We start from the raw sequence: 18,352 nt of genomic DNA, 5'->3' as shown, positions 1-18,352 counted from the left end.
GTCCCAAGACTGAGTGTTGTGCCTAAGCCCGGGGCTTTATAAATCCAGTTCTGCAGCCTCATTTCAACATAAACAGATGGCAAGGTCCTTCCAGAGGACAGAGGCCAGAACAAACAGTACCTGACTCACCATCTCTTTCGAAAGGTATTTGATAAAGTTGTACATAACAGATTTGTACACAAAGCTAACACACGAAAGGTTAAAGGGACAGCAACAGAATAGGCACAAAGTTGGCAAAGGGCCAGAAAGCGGGAGGAAGAGCAGAACACAGTCAGGATCCCTATGGCATGGAGTCAGGGCCATGGCACTTAATGATCTGGTACATGGGCATCATTTCAACGTTAGCAAATGGCAGGGAAGGTGGAATAGATTGGAGGGAGGAGGTCAGGGCCACACCGACGGAGAAGAAAGCTAGGCTGGTGAAAGGGTGAGATGTCAGGCAGATAAAATATAATTCAGGGAAGAGTGAAGTGATACATATTTAAAATAAGTGTGCAAAGAGACAATGTAAACTATAAGGCCATTCCAGTTGTGAGTGCTGGAATAGAGAGACCTGGGGCTCTATGGGCACGAGTGGCCGGGCGGGTTGACAAAGTGGTTCACAGGCTGACAGATCTCGAGCTCCTAAACACAGGCACAGAGTACAAAGTGATGCTGAACCTTCATCAACCAGATTCAGATCAAGATGGAGGATTATCTCCAGTTCTGCCTCAGTGCTGTTCACAAAGGATTTCTGAAGTGAATGTGGCAAGGACTGGAGAAGCTGGAGTTGTTTTGTTTGGAGCTGACCAGGTTAAGATGAGATTTGATTTGAGTTGACAAGTAATAAATGATTCTGATGGAGTCATTAAGGAGAAGCTGTTTCCAGTGGAGGGAGGGTCAGTGACAATGGGCACTGCTTCAACAATGGGCACTGCTTTAACAATGGGCACTGCTTCAACAATAGTTACTGCTTTAACAATAGTCACTGCTTTAACAATAGTTACTGCTTTAACAATAGTCACTGCTTTAACAATAGTCACTGCTTTAACAATAGTTACTGCTTTAACAATAGTCACTGCTTTAACAATAGTTACTGCTTTAACAATGCTGTAACAATACTGACACAAGAAACCAGGGAGATGTAATTTTTCCTTCAGCGAGTTCCTAGATTCCCGACTGTGTGGAAACAGGCCCTTCGGCCCAACAAGTACACACCGCCCATGCAAAGAGTAACCCACCCAGATCCATTCCGCTATTCTATAGTCCACATTTACCCCAGACTAATGCACCCAACCTACACATCCCTGAACACTATGAGCAATTTAGTATGGCCAATTCACCCTGACCTGCACATCTTTGGAGGGTGGGAGAAAACCAGAACACCCAGAAGAAACCCACGCAGACACAGGGGAGAATGTACAAACTCCACACAAATCCACAGGTTGGAACAAACCCGGGTCCCTGGCACTGTGAGGCAGCAGTGCTAACCACTGAGCCACCCTTCCACCTTTTGCTATGATCTGGGATCCTGCCTGTAGAGGTGGTGGTGGCAGATTCAATAGAAACCTTCCAAGAAGATACTGAGAAATACTTAAAGTGGAACATTTTCTGGCTACAGGAGAGAGGAAAGGTTGGACTCATCTTTCACATTAACCAGTACAGGCATGTTGGGCTGAATGGCCTCGTGCTGTCTGATTCAGTTGTTATATAATCACACAAATTAGATGTTAATCAGACAGCGTGACCAACATTATGGAGGTTACTGTGTGAAATCCAGACCAGTGCTTGTCAATGAAACAAGGCTCCTCTTGACCCCCACCTTTTCCAGATCCTCCCACAGGACACAGCCAGTTGGATATTTAAAGGGACACTATCTTCATTCTTGGCATGAGAACAGTCAGAATACTTTGCAAGGTTGGTCATAGCAATGTGAATGTGTACGGAGTACAAGGAAGCCATTCAGCCCCTTGAGTTTGTTCCACCATTACAATGGTTGGAAGCTACTCAGTAATTCAGTTGCTGCCTTCCCCCATTGTGTCACAACTTACAACAAACTGTCAGCAATGTCACATCAATCCTGTGCAAACAAAATGATGCAATGCTGAGTTTTCATCTCAGCCACCAAATAGCAGCAACTCTTTACAAATTGAAACTGTGCCAATTTGAACCACTGTGGCCAATCTCATTGAAGGATGCAAAGGAAGTCTTGCATTTGTACACGAACTCCACATTATCTGTGGGAGTTTCTCCAACTCCCAAAGTCAGCCCCAGACCCCAGTTTCCTTTTTGGAGGTCTGAGCTGATTGCGTGTTCCTTCGCAGTAAATTAGAGAGTTTCATTGGAGATGGATCTAGATGTTTTTGTTATCACTAGGGAGTCTGTGCTTCTATCCCTCATTGAGTCATACAGCATGGAAACTGACACTTCAGTCCAACCAGACCATGCCAACTGCACTAGTCCCACCTGCCTGTGCTTGGCCCATATCCCTCTATTCATGTACCTGTCCGAATAATTTCTAAATGTTGTAATTGTACCTACCCTTCCTCTGGAAATTCATTCCACACACAAATCACTGTCTATGTAAAAACATTGCCCCTCATGTCTTTTTAAAATCTTTCTCCTCTCACCCCAAATATATGTCTCTGAATCTTGAAATCCCCCACAGATAAGATAGACATGCGTTTGGAAAGACCCGGTTTGATTAGGAATAGTCAGCATGGCTTTGTAAGGGGGAGATCATGTTTCACAAATTTGGAGTTCTTTGATGAAGTGACCAGGAAGGTTGATGAGGGCAGGGCGGTAGATGTAGTCTATATGGATTTTAGTAAAGCCTTTAATAAGTTTCCATATGGCTGCTCTGGAAGGTTAGATTGCATGGAATCCAGAGGGAGCTGGCAAATTGGATACACAATTGGCTTGATGGTAGGAAGCAGAGAGTAATAGTGGAAGGATGCTTGTTGGAATGGAGCCTGTGACTAGTGGAGTGTCTCAGAGGTTGGTGCTGGGCCCATTACTGTTTTTATCTGTATCAATGATTTGGATGAGAATGTACAAGGCTTGATTAATAAGTTGACACTAAAATAGGTGGTATCGTGGACAATGAGGGAGGTTATCAGAAATTGTGGCAGGACCTTGATCAGCTGGGGAAGTGGGCCGAGAAAAGGTAAATGGAGTTTAATATGGATGAGTGTGAGGTTTTGCATTTTGGAAAGTCAAGTCAAGGTAGGAGTTTCATGGTGAATGGTAGGGCCTTAAGGAGTGTAGTGGGACAGAGGGACCTTGGAGTTCAGGTGCACGGTTCTCTGAAAGTGGAGTCCCAGGTAGACAGGCACACTGGCCTTCATCAGTCAGGGCATTGAGTGTAGAAATTGGGAAGTTATTTTGCAGTTGTACAGGATGTTGGTGAGGCCGCACTTGGAGTATTGTGTTCAATTTTGGTCTCTTTGTTATAGGAAGGATGTTATTAAACTGGAAAGAGCCCAGTAGAAATTTACAAGGATGTTGCCAGGACTCAAGGGTCTGAGTTATAGGGAGAGGTTGGACAAGCTAGGCCTTTTCTTTTAGAGCATAGGAGGCTGAGGGGGGCCTTATAGAGGTGTATAAGATAATGAGGGGCATGGAGAGGGTGAATGCACTCAGTCTTTTTCCCAGGGTTGGGGAATCGAGGACTAGAGGGCATCAGTTTAAGGTTAGAGGGGAAAGAATCAAAGGGAACCTGAGGGGTCCTGTATTACACAGAGGATGGTATGCAAATGAAGTGAGCTGCCAGAGGAAGTGGATGAGGTGGGTACATTAACAACATTTAAAAGGCATTTGGACAAATACGTGGATAGGAAAGGTTTAGAAGGATATGGGGTAAAAACAATGACTGCAGATGCTGGAAACCAGAATCTGGATCAGTGGTGCTGGAAGAGCACAGCAGTTCAGGCAGCACCCAACGAGCAGCGAAATCGACGTTTCAGGCAAAAGCCCTTCATCAGGAATAAAGGCAGTGAGCCTGAAGCGTGGAGAGATAAGCTAGAGGAGGGTGGGGGTGGGGAGAAAGGCTACTTTCTCTGTAATGGGTTAGCGTGGATGGACCAGTTTGGGCCAAAGGGCCTGTCTCAATGCTGGAGCGCTCTGTAATGGGGATTTGGTGTTTTGTACTTTTTACAACCTCAGGCAACCCGAAAGCAGTTCTGTTAATACTTCCCGGCACCTTTAAAACATAGTCACCATTGTAATGCAAGAATCATAGCAACCAGTTCCCATCGAGGCAGCATTAAGCCATTCAGCTCATCAAACCTGCCTCACCATTCAACATGACCATGGCAGATTGAATGACTTCAATGCTGTTTCTGTTAGCACAATCCCCATAACTCATGGATAGTCAGAAATCTACCAACCTCTATCTTAAACAGTCATTAAGGAGGTTTTTAGGATCCTTGGCTTTATAAACAGAGGTATAGAGTATAAAAACAAGGAAGTGATGTGACACTGCTGTAAATTATTGGTCAAACTGCGTTTGGAGGGTTATGCTCAGTCCTGGGCACCTTACTGAAGTTTCCATATTTCCATATTTTCCAGATTTCACCATGTAGAGGCCCAGCTGAGCTCTTCCCAAAGGAGAGGCTGTGGCAAAACGTTGTTCAGGAGAGTAGGGAGACCCATACATACCCTAGTCAGTGGACAAGAGGGGAATAGATTAATTATCTTTTGAAAATGCCTTACATGCAGGACCTCTTCCTGGTGAAATATGGAAATGGAGTCCCTCACATCCCCAGGTTAAAGCATCAGAGGAACCCGGAAGAGATTTGAACTCAGACATGTTGGTCTTGTAATTTGTGGATAGAAACTGAACTCAAACATACAGCCAAGGAATATACGTGGGGTCACAGTCTAAGAATAAGGGGTAAGCCATTCATGCTTCCCACAGTGTTCTCAGGTACACCTGATCAGGTCCTAGGGATTTATCCACCTTTACCCATTTCAAGACATCCAGCACTTCCTCCTCTGTAATATGGACATTTTTCAAGATGTCACCATCTACTTCCCTACAGTCTATATCTTCCATCTCCTTTTCCACAGTAAATACTGATGCAAAATACTTGTTTAGCATCTCCCCCATTTTCTGAAGCTCCACACAAAGGCCGCCTTGCTGATCTTTGAGGGGCCCTATTCTCTCCCTAGTTACCCTTTTGGCCTTAATGTATTTGTAAAAACCTTTTGGATTCTGCTGAATTCTTTTTGCCAAAGCTATCTCATGTGCCTGTTTTGCCCTCCTGATTTCCCTATCATTAGTCACAGGTGAGGTGCCAGAAGACTGGAGGTTGGCAAACGTGGTGCCACTGTTTAAGAAGGGTGGTAAGGACAAGCCAGGGAACTATAGACCGGTGAGCCTGACCTCGGTGGTGGGCATGTTATTGGAGGGAATCCTGAGGGATAGGATTTACATGTATTTGGAAAGGCAAGGACCGATTAGAGATAGTCAACATGGCTTTGTGCATGGGAAATCATGTCTCACAAACTTGATTGAGTTTTTTGAGGAAGTAACAAAGAGGATTGATGAGGGCAGAGCAGTAGATATGATCTATATGGACTTCAGTAAGGCATTCGACAAGGTTCCCCATGGGAGACTGGTTAACAAGGTTAGATCTCATGGAATACAAGGAGAACTAGCCATTTGGATACAGAACTGGCTCAAAGATAGAAGACATAGGGTGGTGGTGGAGAGTTGTTTTTCAGACTGGAGGCCTGTGACCAGTGGAGTGCCACAGGATCGGTGCTGGGTCCTCTACTTTTCATTTATATAAATGATTTGGATGTGAGCATAAGAGTGTACTTAGTAAGTTTGCAGATGACACTAAAATTGGAGGTGTAGTGGACAGCAAAGAAGGTTACCTGAGATTACAACAGGATCTTGATCAGATTGGCCAATGGGTTGAGAAGTGGCAGATGGAGTTTAATTCAGATGAAGGTGAGGTGCTGCATTTTGGGAAAGCAAATCTTAACAGGACTTATACACTTAATGGTAAGGTCCCAGGGAGTGTTGCTGAACAAAGAGACCTTGGAGTGCAGGTTCATAGCTCCTTGAAAGTGGAGTCGCAGGTAGAAAGGATAGTGAAGAAGGCGTTTGGTATGGTTTCCTTTATTGGTCAGAGTATTGAGTACAGGAGTTGGGAGTCACGTTATGGGTTAGGCCACTGTTGGAATATTGTGTGCAATTCTGATCTCCTTCCTATCGGAAAGATGTTATGAAACTTGAAAGGGTTCAGAAAAGATTTATAAGGACGTTGCCAGGGTTGTAGGATTTGAGCTATAGGGAGAGGCTGAACAGGCTGGGGCTGTTTTCCCTGGAGTGTCGGAGGCTAAGGGATGACCTTATAGAGGTTTACAAAGTCATGAGGGGCACGGATAGGATATATAGACAAATTATTTTCCTCAGGGAGTCCAGAACTAGAGGGCATAGGCTTAGGGTAAGAGGAGATGTGGCAACTTTTTCACGCAGAGGGTGGTATGTGTATGGAATCAGCTGCCAGAGGAAGTGGTGGAAGCACTTTTGCAACACAATTGCAACATTTAAAAGGCATCTGGATGGGTATATGAATGGGAAGGGTTTGGAGGGAGGTGGGCCAGGTGCTGGCAGATAGGAGTAGATTGGGTTGGAATATTTGGTTGGCATGGGCAAGTTGTACTGAAGGGTCTGTTTCCGTGCTGTACATCTCTATGACTCAATGACTATGACTCAGAGAGTTGTGAAGCTGTGGAATTCACTCCCACAGGAAGCTGTTGAGGCATTTGTGAGAAATATTTAAGAGGGAACTAGACATGGCCCTTGCGGTTAAAGGGATAAAGAGGTATGGAGAGAGAACGGGAAATGGGATAGTGAGATTGAATGATCAGCCATGATCATATTGAATGGTGGTGCAGGTTCGAAGGGCCGAATGGCCTACTCCTGTTCCTATTTTCCATGTTTCTATATGGAGTGTCAGTTAGCTCAGTTGGCTGGATGTAGAGTGATGCCAACAGCAGGGGTTCATTTCCCATTCTGGCTGTGGTTGCCATGACGGACTCTCCTTCTCAACCTCTCCCCTCGATATACGTGTGGTGACTCTTGGGTTAATGCACCATCATCTCTCTTGCAGAGAGTAGCTTGATAGTCCAGTTGGATGATATTGACTTTTCATTTTATTCTATTTCATCTAGAACTTTCCCTGTTCAGGAAGGAATCTATTGTTTGTTAAACAGAACAAGTTTGACCTGTGATGTAGTGCATTTAAAACAGTCAGCTGACAAAGATTGCAGATGAAGGCTTCGTGGGGACAAACATTCAGTGGCTTACCGCCAGACACCAGGTTAACAGGAACATTAAGAGTTTACGGTCAGACACTGGGTTAATGGGAACATTAAGAGTTTATTGCCAGACACCAGGTTAACGGGAACATTAAGAGTTTACGGCCAGACACTGGGTTAACGGGAACATTAAGAGTTTATTGCCAGACACTGGGGGTTTCCTGCCCGACGTGGAGTGCCTCAGTTGGGTGACATTGTGGTTGAACTGAGAGCAGCAGCTCCACATTGACTGATTTCACTGGGTGCTCTCTCTGAGGGGAATGACAACAGTGATTTTCAAACTGGTGAGAGGAGGATTCTGGTGGAAGAGAGCAGCTAGAACTCAGATGAGTTTCATAATCCAAGGTCTCTTCCTCTCTTGCTGTTGCAACCTTTGTATATCTGTGTTATCAATGCTCATGGGTTCAGTACACTCTGAACTGCTAACTCTTTTTCTCTCTCTCTCTCCGCCACCTCCCCCCACCTTCCTCCCAGAAGGTTGTAATTCTCTGGAACTTCTTATCGCAGGGAGCTGTGGGATCAGAATCCTTGTGTATATTTAAGGCTGATTCAGGTTCTTGATCAGTCGGGAATCAACAGTTGTGGGGAAAAGGCAGGAAAGTGGACACAAGCAATTTCAGATCAAATTGAACGGTGGAGCAAGCTCAAACTAGGTGAATGGCCTACTCCTGTGGCTATTTCTGACGGCCTTATCCTTGCTAAATTATAAATCATATTCCTACACTGTTTCCCTCTTTCCCACTTTTTGAGAATTGCAGAAAGAGTCTGCAGAGGTATGTAGAGAGGTGAAATGAGTTGGCGAACGTGTCACAATAGAATATAATGTGGGAAAACATGAGGTTTTGAACTTTAACTAGAAGAGTACAGGAGCTGAATATTATTTAAATGGAGAAAGACTGCAGGAAGTGGCAGCACAGATATATCATAAATATTTACTTAAATCACAATAATCTCCTGTCCAAGTTCAGCAGGTTGTTGGGAAGACAAATGGAATGCTGGTCTTTATTCCAAAATGTGGAGGTGCCGATTTTGGACTGGGGTGAACCAGGCTCGAAGTCACTGACACCATGTTATAATCCAACAGGAAATCACATGATTTCAAATAGACCTGTTGGACTAGAACCTGGTATCATGTGACTTCTGACTTTATTCCAAAGAGAATGGAGTATAAAATTTGGGAAGTCTTGCTAAAACTGGATAAGATCATAAGACATAGGACTGAAAGTAGGCCATTCGGTTATTCCACTCACTGAGATCCTGTCGGATAATCCTCCACTTTCCTACCTTTTCCCAATAACCCTTGATTCCTTTAGATTGCAAATCTCTCTCTCTCAGCCTTTAATATCCTTAATTACCAGTCTCAACAGGCTCCTGCAGTAAAGAATTCCACAGATTCACATTCCTCCTCATCTCTGGACACCCTGTACTTGGAGATGATGCCCTCAGGCCCGAGACACTCCCACAAGGGGAAACAACCCTTGCACACCCATCCTGTAAAACCTAAAACTGAGCTGCTAGCTGGAATGAAGCCAACACATTTGGGCCTCTTAGCCAAGGACAGGAACAGTGGGATACCTTCTGGGGAAGGTGGGACCTCTACAAGAAGGACAGGTTACACCTGAACTGGAGGGGCACTAACATCCTGAGCAGGAGCTTTGCTTGAGCTCTTTGGAGAGTTTAAACTAGATTGGCAGGGGAGTGGGAACCTGAGCTCCAGATCAGATGCTGGAGTAGGCAGTGAACAGCCAGATACAGCGTGCAGAGAGTCTGTGAGGAGCAATAGACAGTTGTTAGGGCAAAGGTGCAGTCAGTGTGATGGGTTGAAGTGTATCTGTTTTAGTGCAAGAAGTAGCAGGAATAAAGGTGACAAACTCAGAGCATGGGTCAGTATTTGGAACTATGTTGTTATAACCATTACAGAGACTTAGATATCACAGGAGCAACAATGTTTGTTAGAGGCTCCAGGGTTTTTACGTGTATCAAAAGGAACGGGGGTGAGGTAAAAGAGGTGCAGAAATGACATTGCTAATCAGGGATAGTATCACAGCTGCAGAAAGGGAGGTGGTCAGGGAGGGTTTATCTACAGAGACAGTATGGGGGAAGTCAGAAACAGGAAAGGAGCAATCACTTTATTGGGAGTTTTCTACAGACCCCCCAATAGCAACAGAGACATGGAGAAGCAGATTGGGAGACAGATTTTGGAAAGGGTCAAGATTGTGATGCTGGAAAAACACGGCCAGTCAGGCAGCATCCGAGGAGCAGGAGAATCGACGTTTCAGGCTTTCATGCATTCCTGATGAAGGGTTTATGCCCGAAACATCGACTCTCCTGCTCCTTGGATGCTGCCTGACCTGCTGTGCTTTTCCAGCACCACACTCTTTTGCAACATTTAAAAGGTATCTGGATGTGTATCTGAATAGGAAGGGTTTGGAGGGATATGGGCCAAGTGCTGGCAGGTGGGACTAGATTGGGTTGGGATATTTGGTCGGCATGGACGGGTTGGACCGAAGGGTCTGTTTCCATGCTGTACATCTCTGACTCTGACTCTCAACTTTGATCAGCAGTCCTCAGTTTCTCCCAGATTTTGGAAAGGTGCAGAAGTAACAGGGTTATTGTCATGGGTGACTAACTTTCCTAATGTTGACTGGAACCTCCTAGTTCAAATAGTTTGGATGGAGCAGTTTTTGTCAGGTGTGTCCAGGAAGGGTTCCTGTCTCAGTATGTAGATAGGCTGACTAGAGGGGAGGCCATATTGAATTTGGTGCTTGGCAATGAACCATGCCAAGGGTCAGATCGCTTGGTGAGTGACCATTTTGGTGATAGAGATCACAACTCCCTGACCTTTACTATACTCATGGAGAGGGATAGGAGCAGACGATATGGGAAAGTATTTATTTGGGGAAGAGGGAATTACGATGTTATTAGGCAGGAGCTGGGACACCTAGATTGGGAACAAATGTTCTCTGGGAAATGCAGAACAGAAATGTGGAGGTTGTTTAGGGAACACTTGCTGATAGTGCTGGCCAGGTTTCCCACTGAGGCAAGGAAGGATGGTAGCATAAAGGAACCTTTGGGTGACAAACAATTTGGAACATTTGGTCAAGGGGAAGAAGGAAGCTTACATAAGGTTGAGGAGGCAAGGATCAGAGAGGGCTCTAGAGGGTTACAAGGCAGCCAGGAAGGAACTGAAGAACTTCGGAGAGCTAGAAGGGGGCATGAGAAAGCTTTAGCGGGTAGGATTAAGGAGAACCCTAAGACATTCTACACTTTCATGAGGAACAAGAGGATGGTCAGAGTGAGAGTAGGACCAATCAGGGATAGTGGAGGGAACTTGTGCCTGGAGTCAGAGGAGGTAGGGGAGGTCCTTAATGAATACTTTGCGTCAGAATTTGCTACTGAGAGGGACCTTGACGTTTCTGAGGACAGCATGAAACAGACAGATATATGCTTGAGCAGGTTGATGTTAAGAAGGAGGATCTGTTGAAAATTTTGAAAAACATAAGGATAGGTAAATCCCATGGGCCAGACAGGATATATCCAAGGTCACTGCAGGAAGAGATTGCTGCGCCTTTGACAATGATCTTGGTGTCCTCACTCTCCACTGGAGTAGTGCCAGATGATTGGAGGATGGAAAGTGTTATTTCCTTGTTCAAGAAAGGGAATAGAGATAATCTTGGGAATTGCAGACCATTCAGTCTTAAGTCAGTGCTCGGGAAATTATTGGGGAGGATTCTGAGAGACGGGATTTATGATTACTTAGAAGACCATAGTTTGATTAGCGATAGTCAGCATGGCATTGTGAGGGGCAGGTCATGCCTCACAAACCTTATTGAATTCTTTGAGGATGTGACAAAACATGTTGATGAAGGTAGAGCGGTGGATGTGGTGGACATGGATTTCAGCAAGGCAATTGATAAGGTTTGAGCTGAAAATGTGTTGCTGGAAAAGCGCAGCAGGTCAGGCAGCATCCAAGGAACAGGAGAATCGACGTTTCGGGCATGAGTCCCCATGATAGGCTCATTCAGAAAGTAAGGAGGCATGGATACAGGGAAACCTCCCTGTCTCGATACAGAATTGGCCGGCCCATAGAAGACAGAGGATGGTAGTAGATGGAAAGTATTCAGCCTGGAGCTCGGTGACCAGTGGTGTTCCACAGGGATCTGTTCTGGGACCTCTGGTCTTTGTGATTTTTATAAATGACTTGGATGAGGAAGTGGAAGGGTGGATTAGTACGTTTGCTGATGACACAGAGGTTGGTGGAATTGTGGATAGTGTGGAGGGCTGTTGTAGGTTGCAACAGGACATTGACAGGATGCAGAGCTGGACTGAGAAGTGGCAGATGGAGTTCAACCTGGAAAAGTGTGAAGTGATTCACTTTGGAAAATCGAGTTGGAATGAAGACAGGTTAAAGGCAGGAGTCTTGGCAGTGTGGAGGAACAGAGGGATTTTGGGATCCTTGTCCATAGATCCCCACAAGTTGCCACCCAAGTTGATAGGGTTGTTAAGAAGGCATATGGTGTGTTGGCTTTCATTAGTGAGGGATTGTGTTTAAGAACCGCAAGGTTATGCTGCAGCTCAATAAAACCGTGGTTGGACTATACTTGGAATACTGCGTTACGTTCTGGTCGCCTCTTTGTAGGAAGGATATGGAAGCTTCAGAGAGGGTGCAGAGGAGATTTACCAGGATGCTGTCTGGACTGGAGGGCTTGTCTAATGAAGAGAGGTTGAGGGAGCTAGGGTTTTTCTCATTGGAGTGAAAGAGAATGAGAGGTAACTTGATAGAGGTATGCAGGATGATGACAGGCATATATAGAGTGGATAGTCAGAGAGTTTTCCCCAGGATGGAAATGGCTATCACGAGGGGGCATAATTTTAAGGTGATTGGATGAAGATTTAGGGGAGATGTCAGAGGTAGGTTCTTTACTCAGAGAGTGGTGAGTGTGTGGATGTACTGCCAGCGGTGGTAGTAGGGTCAGATACATTAGGGATATTTAAGCGACTCTTGGATACGCACATGGATGACAGTACAACAAAGGGTATGTAGGTTAGTTTGATCTTAGAGTAGGATAAAAGGTCGGCACCACATCGAGGGCCGAAGAGGGTGTACTGAGTTGTACAACTCTATGGTCTGTGTTCTATGGCATTGGAGGTAGTGTAGGCTCACTCGGCTGATCCCGCTCTGGAGGGATTTTCCTATGGGCCTGTATTTGTTATGAGTTTAGGAAAAAGTGATATTTTCCACTTAGCTCTGAAAGGTTGAACATAACGATCAGTGTTCGTTGTTCTTACTGTCGCTTCTGCTCTGGCCAATTGAAATGTTCAAAATCTGCCATTCCATACCCTCCCTCCAAATCCTTTTAATTCACTCCCTGGATGTCATTGGTTGGGCCAGGATTTATTGTCTGTCCCTAGTTGCTCTTGAGAAGGTAGGGGTGAGATGCCACTTGTACTTTTCCAGTCAACCTGCTGTGGGTAGACCCACAATGCCATTAGGGAGGGAATTCCAGGATTTTGATTCAGTGACGGTGAATGAACTGGGATATATTTCCAAGTCAGGATCACTTGACCTTCTAGATGGAATTGGTTGTGGTTGGAAGGTGGGTTTGGAACGTGTCGTCTGAGGAACTTTGCCAAATTCCTGCAGTGCATCTTGTAGATGGTACACACTGCTGCTCCTGAGCATTGGTGATGGGGGGAGGGGATGCTTGTGGATGTGGTGCCAATCAAGTGGGCGGCTTTGTACAAAATGCCTTGGATCGTATCTTTGGGGTGCTGCAGGGAGAGGGTGACCAGCCTCAAGTCATTGTCCATGTAGGTACCAAAGACATAGGTAGAAAGAGGGATAGGGAAGTAAAAAGTGAGGTCTGCAGATGCTGGAGATCAGAGCTGAAAATGTGTTGCTGGTTAAAGCACAGCGGGTCAGGCAGCATCCAAGGAACAGGAAATTCGACGTTTCGGGCCAGAGCCCTTCATCAGGAAGTAAGGCAGGATTTCAGGGAGCTAGGGTGGAAGCTGAGAGCTAGAACAGAGTTGTTATCTCTGGTGTGTTACCCGTGCCGCGTGCCAGCGAGGCAAGGAATAGGGAGAGATATCAGCTGAACACGTGGCTGCAGGGATGGTGCAGGGGGGAGGGTTTCAGGTACTTGGATAATTGGGGCTCATTCTGGGGAAGGTGGGATTTATACAAACAGGACGGTCTTCACTTGAACCAGAGGGGGACTAATATCCTGGGTGGGAAATTTGTTGGTGCTATTTGGGTAGTTTTAAACTAGCTCAGGAGGGAGATGGGAACCTGAGGTGTAGTTCCAATGCACAGGAGGATGAGAGTAGGGAGGACATGGACAGGATTTCAGGTGACAGGAATGTGCTGTCAGACAGCAAGCTGATTTGAAGTGTGTCTACTTCAACGCCAGAAGTATCTGAAATAAGGAAGGTGAGCTTGCAGCATGGATAGGTACCTGGGACTTCGATGTTGTGGCCGTTTCAGAGACATGGATAGAGCAGGGTCAGGAATGGATGTTGCAGGTTCCAGGGTTTAGATCTTTCATTAAGAACAGGGAAGGTGGTAAAAGAGGGGGGAGTGTGGCCTTGTTAGTCAAGGATAGTATAATGGTGGCTGAGAGAACTGTTGATGAGAACTTGACTACTGAGGAAATGTGGGCTGAGGTTAGAAACAGGAGAGGAGAGGTCACACTGCTTGGAGTTTTTTATAGGCCTCCGCAAAGTTCCAGGGAGATGGAAGAGAGGATTAGCAAAATGATTCTGTGAAGGATTGAAAGGAACAGGGTGGTCATTATGGGGGACTTTAACTTCCCCAACATTGACTGGAAATGCTATAACCCTAGTACGTCAGATGGATCAGTTTTTGTCCAATGTGTACAGGAGGGTTTCCTGACACAGTATGTCGAAGGGATGACAAGAGGGGAGGCCACACTGGATCTGGTGCTTGGTAATGAACCAGGCCAGGTGTTTGATTTAGTTGTAGGTGAGCACTTTGGAGAGAGTGACCATAATTCAGTTATATTTAGTTTAGTGATGGAAAGGGATAAGTACATGCCACAGGTCAAGAGTTATCGATGGGGCAAGGGCAATTATGATGCGATTAGGCAAGAATTAGGATGCATAGAATGGGGTAGCAAAATGTAGGGGATGTGGACAATGGAAATGTGGAGCTGGTTTAAGGACCAGATATTGCGTGTCCTCGATAGGTATGTCCCTGTCAGGCAGGGAGGAAGTGATAAGGTAAGGGAACTGTGGTTTACTACAGGGATTGCATCTCTTGTTAAGCGGAAAAGGGAGGCATATGTATTGATGAGGCAAGATGAGGCTAGGAAGGATTTAAAGAGAGAGTCAAGAAAAGCAAAGAGAGGACATGAGCAGTCTTTAGCAAATATAATAAAGGAGAACCCTAAAGCTTTCTATAGGTATATGAGGAATAAAAGGATGATTAGGGTAGGAATAGGGCCAATCAAAGACAGAAGTGGGAAGTTGTGTGTGGATCCTGTAGAGATCAGAGAGGTGCTCGATGAACATTTCACATCGGTTTTCACTCAGGAAAAGGAAAAAATTGTAGAGAAGAATGAGGTACGAGATATTAGACTAGAAAAGATTGAGGTTAGTTATGAACAGGTGTTATCAACTCTAGACGGAGTGAAAGTAGACAAGATGCCTGGACCAGATGGGATTTATCTGAGGATTCTCTGGGAAGCTAGGAAGGAAATAGCAGAGCTGTTGGCTTTGATATTTGAGTTGTCATTGTCTACAAATTTGGTACCAGAGGACTGGAGGATTGTAAATGTTGTACCCTTGTTCAAGAAGGGCAACAGAGATGACCCAGGTAATTATAGACCAGTGAGCCTTACGTCTGTTGTAGGAAAGGTTTTGGAAAGGATTACAAGAGACAAGATTTATAATTATCTTGCAAGCAACAATTTGATTTCAGATAGTCAACATGGTTTTGTCAAGGGCAGGTTGTGTCTCACAAACCTTATTGAGTTTTTTGAGAAGGTGACCAAGCATGTAGATGAGGGTAGGGCAGTTGACATGGTATACACGGACTTCAGTAAAGCCTTTGATAAGGTTCCACATGGTAGGCTGTTGGAGAAAATGCAGAGGCACGGGATTGAGGGTGATTTATCAGTTTGGATTAGAAACTGGCTTTCTGTAAGAAGGCAGCGAGTGGTGGTTGATGGAAAATATTCAGCCTGGAGTCCAGTTACTAGTGGTATGCCACAAGGATCTGTTTTGGACCACTGCTGTTTGTCATTTTTATAAATGACTTAGACGCAGGCATAGGTGGATGGGTTAGTAAATTTGCAGATGATACTAAAGTCAGTGGAGTAGTGGACAGTTTGGAAGAATGTTACAGATTGCAGGGGGACTTGGATAAACTGCAGAATTGGGCTGAGAGGTGGCAAATGGAGTTCAATGCAGCTAAATGTGAGATTATGCACTTTGGGAAGAATAACAGGAAGACAGAGCACTGGGTCAATGGAAAGATTGTTGGTAGTGTGGATGTGCAGAGGGATCTTGGAGTCCATGTACATCGATCCCTGAAAGTTGCCACCTAGGTGGATAGTGCTGTTAAGAAGGCATACAGTGTGTTAGGTTTCATTGGTAGAGGGATTGAATTCCAGAGCTGTGATGTCATGCTGCAACTATACAAAACGCTGGTGCGGCCACACTTGGAATATTGTGTACAGTTCTGGTCCCCATATTTCGGGAAGGATGTGGAAGCATTGGAAAAGGTGCAGAGGAGATTTACCAGGATGTTGCCTGGTCTGGAGGGAAAGTCTTAATGAGGAAAAGCTGAGGGACTTGGGTGTGTTCTCATTGGAGAGAAGAAGGCTAAAAGGGGATTTGATGGAGACATACAAGATGATCAGAGGATTAGATAGGGTAGACAGTGAAAGTCTTTTTCCCTAGGATAATGATGTCAGCATGAGGGGGCATAACTACAAATTGAGGGGTGATAGATTTAAGACAGAAGTCAGAGGCAGGTTCTTTACACAGAGAGTGGTCAGGGCATGGAATGCCCTACCTGCTAAGGTAGTCAACTCAGCCACATTGGGGAGATTTAAACAATCCTTTGATAAGCACATGGATAATGTTGGGACGAGCTGAGAATAGTTCACAGGTCGGCACAACATCGAGGGCCGAAGGGTCTGCTGTGCGCTGTATTGTTCTATGTCTAAAATGGTGTCAGGTTTCTTGAGTGTTGTTGGCTCTGTCTCCAATCAGGCAGGTGGAGAGTATTCGATCTCACTCCTAACTTGTGCAGGTGGTGGACAGGCTTTGGGGAGTCAGGAGGGGAGTTACTTGCCACAGCATTCCTAACCTCTGACCTGCCCTTGTGGCCACTGTGTTTAATGGTGATGCCAGTTACATTTCTGGTCAATCAAAATACACAGAATTTGGTATTGTAGATTCAGTGATGGTAACACCATTGAATGTCAAAGGGCGGTCATTTAGATTGTCTCTTATTGAAAATGGTCTTTGCCTGGCATTTGTGTGATGTAAATGTTGCTTCCATTTTTCAGACCATACCTGGGTATTGTGCCGATCTTATAGCATTTGAGTATGATTAGATTCCCGACAGTATGGAAACAGGCCCTTTGTCATAACAAACTACACCGACCCTCCGAAGAGTAACCTGCCCAGACCCATTCCCCTACCCTATATTCACCTCTGACTAATGCATCTAACACTATGGACAATTCAGCATGGCCAGTTCACCTAACCTGCACATCTTTGGACTGTGGGAGGAAACCGGAGCACCCGGAGGAAACCCACACAGACACGGGGAGAATGTGCAAACTCCACACAGACAGTTGCCCGTGGTGGGACTCAGACCTGGGTGCTGTGAGGCAGCAATGCGAACCACTGAGCCACCGTGCAGCCCTGGTCTGCTTCATTACCTGAGGGTTCGTGATTTATGCTGAACATTGCACAATCTTTGGTGAACCTCCCCATTTCTGACCTTCTGTTGGAGGGAAGGTCATTGATGAAGTAGCTGAAGATGGTTGGGCCGAGGACACTACCCTGAGGAACTCCTGCAGAGCTGAGATGACTGACCTCCAACCACAACCACCTTCCTATGTGTCAGGTATGACTCCAACCAGCCTAAGCCTCAATAACACAAAAGAAATTCATTCATTTAATGCTTCTAATCGCAAACTACCTTTGAGCTAAGCAGAATGTTTCCAGTTTATGTCCCCACCGACCCCAGAGACCTGCAATCGATGTTCAGCTGCACGCATGATGTGAGTACTTCAAACATCGCAGCAGCCATGATAACAGGCCAAGTGCTGGGGAATGGGATTAGAATAGATTGATGTTTGATGATTGGTGTGGACACAATGGGGCTAAAGGGTCTCTGTATATGCTGTATAAATTCAATGACTCTAACGAGAGTGCCCAGGCCAGTTAACTCTATTAGATATCAAGAAACAGACTTAGAACAGTACAGCACTGGAACAGGCCCTTCAGTCCATCAAACCTGTGCTGACAAATGACACTTTTCTAAGTGAAAAGCCTCTTTCTTCTTCATGATCTGTATCCCTCTATTCCCAACACTGCACGTTAGACCCGAAATGTTGACTTTTCCTCCTCCTGATGGTGCCTGGCTTGTTGTGTTCTTCCAGCCTCTTCCCAGCTTCCTGCTTGTTGTGTTCTTCCAGCCTCTTCCTAGCCTCCTGCTTGTCTGTTTTGGGTTCCAACATCGGCAGGTTTTCTTTTGTTTCTATTAAGTTATCTGTCAAGGTGTCTCTTAAATGTTGCTATTGTATCTGTCTCCATCTCCTCTGGCAGTGCATTCCAGGCAATTACCACCCTCTGGGTAAAACACCTGCCTCTCACATCTCCTTTAAATTTACCCCCTTTTACATTAAACCTATGTCCTCTAGTAATTGACATTCCTCCCTGGGAAAAACTCGATCCATTTCATCCATGCTGCAGTTTGGGTTCCCCCAGGGCCACTCAGCTCCTGACCTCATCACAGTGTTGGTTCAAACATGGACAAAAGAGCTGAATTCCAGAG

This window comes from Hemiscyllium ocellatum, chromosome 6, assembly GCF_020745735.1.
Source record: "Hemiscyllium ocellatum isolate sHemOce1 chromosome 6, sHemOce1.pat.X.cur, whole genome shotgun sequence".
Classification (NCBI taxonomy): domain Eukaryota; kingdom Metazoa; phylum Chordata; class Chondrichthyes; order Orectolobiformes; family Hemiscylliidae; genus Hemiscyllium; species Hemiscyllium ocellatum.
This window is presented reverse-complemented; position numbering follows the sequence as displayed.